The following is a 4,692-nucleotide window of genomic DNA, read 5'->3' as shown; positions in this document are numbered from 1 at the left end:
TACTGCTTGACATATTTCATATAGATATTTTTGATCTGTACTTGATTGACCACATTTTTTGGCAAGTTAGGCAAATTACCATTCACAGCACAAAAAGGCACGGTGGGTTTATTTTCAGAAGCAACCAACTGTTTTCCAATAGGTCCGGAGTATTCTCTAGAACCCGAAGTAGAACCATCTATGGTCAGGAACAAGTGACGAAGCGGTAACTCATTGGCATGAAGCAAAAAAATGCACCATTGTAACGGTCTCTCCAAATACTCCTCTAAATATTGAATCACACCACCCTTCCAGCCAATATTAGTTGCAGTTCCATCACATCCAACGCAAATTACATCATCTAAATTAAAACTTTGACCCTCAAAAAAAGTTGTGATCGAAGTAAAAATTCCATTTGCAGTGCCACGACTAGGCATTATGTCCCAAATAAATTGATCCGGGTTCTGATAACAATGAGATGTATTCTTCCAAAATCTCTTTGCGATGGTAAGGATTCCCCATTTTCTCATTTATCAGGGTCTTGTCCTTTCGTCCATCAAAGTAAATGCTATTTAAAACTTGTTGCAATACCTGCAACATCTTTTGAAGCATCTCTTTGGGTTTTACATACAGCTCTGTGGATTTTGTTTTTATTAATAACCAGTGTCAGATCTTCGGTAGAAACCAAACCCACGTAAACCAAAACGGCAGAAGCAGCAGCAGCAGCAGATCGTATCGATAAACTGTATCTATCACTGACTTTAGGCAGAAGCAACAGCAGCAGCAGATCGTATCGATAAACTGTATCTATCACTGACTTTAGCAACTGTTGGCAACCGCAATGTATTTCTATTAAACGTGGAAGTCGACGGTGTCTCTGTTGAGAAAGAGTCAGGCACTGCTTCTTCTTCTTCATCACGATTTGCTGATATAGAATTGGTAGTTTGAGTAGCACACAATGTTTTGTTGCCCTCATTGATTCTTCTGACATAACCAAAGTTCACAGAATTCTCTAAACTTTAACGGAACATATAATACGACGCAATATTATACAATCGTATAGTACAATCTTAATTTATTTTAGTTCAGGAACCGAAAAAATATTATAACAAAAATGACAATTTTTCCAAACTTTGAAGATCAGTAGATTCCTTAAGATATATTTTTATTTTATTTTTAAAAATACTGTGTTAATCTATTGGCAATTACACAAATTTTAAGAGGTCTTGCATTAAATAATGTTTTATATTTAGTTCGGGATGCGAAATTAAGTATAGTGAAATATTACCATAAAAATGACAATTTTTCAAAACTTTAAAGTTCGGTAGAACCCTAAAGATATATTGTTATATATTTTTTTAAATTATTGTGATAATTTACGAGCAATTATCCCAATTTCAAGAGGTCTTGTATTAAACAAAAACAAAAAGCGATTTTTCGGGACACCCTATTGTAGAAGGTTGCTGTTGGGAAGGAGTTCTATGTGTTTCGGTGCCAATAGGTGCCAGATCTATGACTACTGTTGCGTTTATATTTTCTGTTATTGGCCTATTTGTTACCTCTGCAGACAAGAATTCATCATCTTGAAAAATTTCTCTGTTGTATGGCCAAATTCCTGTCACACTAAATCCTTTTTGTATATTGAGAGGTGTAACAGCAAGAGGAAATGAATCTTTAAGAACGATAGGTATATCGTAAATGTTCATTACTTTACCGGGATTAGATCTTAACCATGCATCTGCAGCACTATTAAAATATCTTTTAAGTGGGCCAAATACTGTCCTATCAAGCGGCCGCAACTTGTGTGATGTATGTGGCGGGAAACTTAAAAGAACCACTCCAGTTTCTTTGCAAAAATTCAACACCGGAATAGACAAATGAGACTCCTGATTATCTAATACCATCAAAACGGGTTTCTCTTTGCTACATCGTACAAACTGGACGAAATGTTTCATAAACAACAAAAAGTTATCACATGTCATCCATCCAGAGGAATGAGACGCACCTACACAACCAGGAGGTCCATTGGCTACCATAACATCTTTGAATTTCTTTCTTGGAAATATTAAAAATGGAGGTACAAAATTTCCAGTTGCGTTGACAGCTAATGCCAAGGTAACAAGTTGACCTCTTTCTCCAGATGTGATAGCACCTACCTGCTTAGTTCCCCTTTTTGCAATGATTTTTGTAGGCCTTTGGACAGTTGTAAGTCCAGTTTCGTCCATATTGTACACTTCTTGGAGCTCAAATTTATATTTATCATAAACTTCGCCGAGATTGTTAAAAAAACTGTGACACATTATGACGATTAAACGCGGTAGCTCGACCCCTACTAGTAGCTTCAGGTGTCCGGACTGATAAAGTTCGATGTCTCTTCAAAAATCCATATAGCCAATCTCTGGAAGCTATTTCATGAACCTTCCAATTTTCCGGAACAGATATTTGGTTGGCTGTTGCACATTGAAATGCAAATTTTCGCAAATCAGAAGTTGTAAGACCGTAATAAATTTTAGCAGAATGCTCAGTATATTCGGCAAGTTCCTCTTCTTCAGCATTGTTAAATATTTTTCTGGCCGTAGCGTAGCCGACTAAGTTCTTGTTACTGTTTTCAGCACCTAAGTTTGATTTTCTTTTCATATAGCGGTGCAGTGTCATAAAATTAACTCTATAGCGAGTAGCAGCATCCCTAATTGACAAGTGTTCTTGTAAAACCGATTGCGCCGCCCTTTCAAATTGTTCGGTTGGAATAATACCCCTTGTGGTTTTCTTGGTATAAGTTCGCACCATGTTAAGCTATCTGAAAACAACCAAAACAATTTCATGATAGAAAAATTTAATAAAACCTAATCTGTGTTTCTAACATGCTTTGCGAAAATAAATGTAGGTAGGTATGCTATTCATTACAAACAAATTACTATCTACAAAATATGTCTGATCATAATATTGTATTTTTAGTGAAATCATAAATTATGGTAACCATATTGTAACCATTGTAGGTATTTCGATATATTCTTACATTAACGTGTTCGGGGCAAGTTGTTACAGTAACAACCTGGCCCCAGATTATTGTAACAACGGGCCCCACGTGTACGAAATGAGGTTAAGTCAACGTTTTTGGGTAAATATTGAGAATCAATTACTAACAATAGCATGCCAATAACGAGAAATATATACGCTTCAAAACTATATAATACACATATTTATACTACTTACCAATTTCTCACAAATAAAAACAAAAGCCACCTGACAACGGTACAGTTTTAGACCCGAAACCACATTCTAAGCAATAACACTATGATGGATGTCTGACTTGAGTATCAATATCCGTTCACAGATGACGGGTCGGTTGACCCAACTTTCCATAAAATATCGGCAACTCATGATACTTGCTGCGTTTTAAAATAATTGTGTAACAACTTGCCCCCCTCTCCCCTATTCCGAGTCGTCTTGTTGATGCGCTTCTTTTTGGGATGGTATAAACTTAGGATCAGAATTATCTTTAAGCTCTTTTAAATTTTCATGTTGTAAAATAATCTTATCTGTAAGTTGTATCAAAGATAGGTTATTTTCTTTATCTAATTCGTTCTCTGCTGGAGTTACTTCTTGAGCTTCATGATAAGTGTCATCTACAGGTTTGTTCTCTTATTCTGGCAAATATACTTTTTGAATCTATTCTTTTTCTACACCTACTAGAACCACACTACTTTGAGATAATAATTCACTGGCATTATTTAAGTTAACCGTTGGCAGTGATTCATACCTTACTTCAGAGGAAGGCGACTGAACCTTAATACCCTGATTATCAAAGGGATCTTGAAAGAAGTTGTTTAGATCTTCGTTAATGACTTCAAATTCGTAAGGTACATGGTACATCATATCATTAACATTTATTCCTGAATTAATCAAATCGGCTTCATTTGCTGCTTCATGAGCTGTTTCGTTTAAAGCCATTTTGATCATTTTTTCTACTCTACTAGAGATCTGAAAAAATAACCTGTATCAATAAAATGCTAAAATACCTGCCTATCACAAACTCCGTAGTAATATCGGCAAAAAGAAATAGCTTTATTCAGTCAACATTATTCTATTAAAAATTCGCACTAAGTAAATTTTTAAAACTTTCGTTTGGCACTATTTATAATTTATAATAAAAATACGGAGGTAGAGAAAAGGTAATAATAAATTTATCTTTTTAATTGTTAAAAATACACCTCTGAATCTGAACCCTTTATTTTTTGCTAAGTTTAGCGATTACGAAAAGGTAAATAAAATGATATTGTAAATAAATTATGCATGAATTATAAATCTACCTGTTACGACGTAACTCACAAAATAAACTTGAGTTTTACGTCAAAATAAGCAGTCCAATAGTTTTAGAAATATGTCGTATCCAACATATTATTTGAAATTCCGATATGTCATACATAACCTCATTATTTCGAAGGTAAATATTTTTACTATAATTTTACATTGTAAACTAATTAACATACTTACTTAAATAATATACATCAAAATGTAACTTACCTTCGACATCTTGAAATAACATACACTTTAAACACAGTTTTTGATTATTGTAATGCAACACACTGAACGGTCAACACTCACCTTAAGAAATCAAGCGGGTGACTGTGGTATACGTCCTATTCGAAAAATAAAAATAAGCTGTTTTTTACGACATATTAGAATAGGCGCTAAAAAAATATTTTCAGTTAA

The sequence above is a fragment of the Diabrotica undecimpunctata genome, unplaced genomic scaffold, assembly GCF_040954645.1.
Source record: "Diabrotica undecimpunctata isolate CICGRU unplaced genomic scaffold, icDiaUnde3 ctg00000507.1, whole genome shotgun sequence".
NCBI lineage: Eukaryota > Metazoa > Arthropoda > Insecta > Coleoptera > Chrysomelidae > Diabrotica > Diabrotica undecimpunctata.
Note: the sequence above shows the minus strand (reverse complement) of the source record.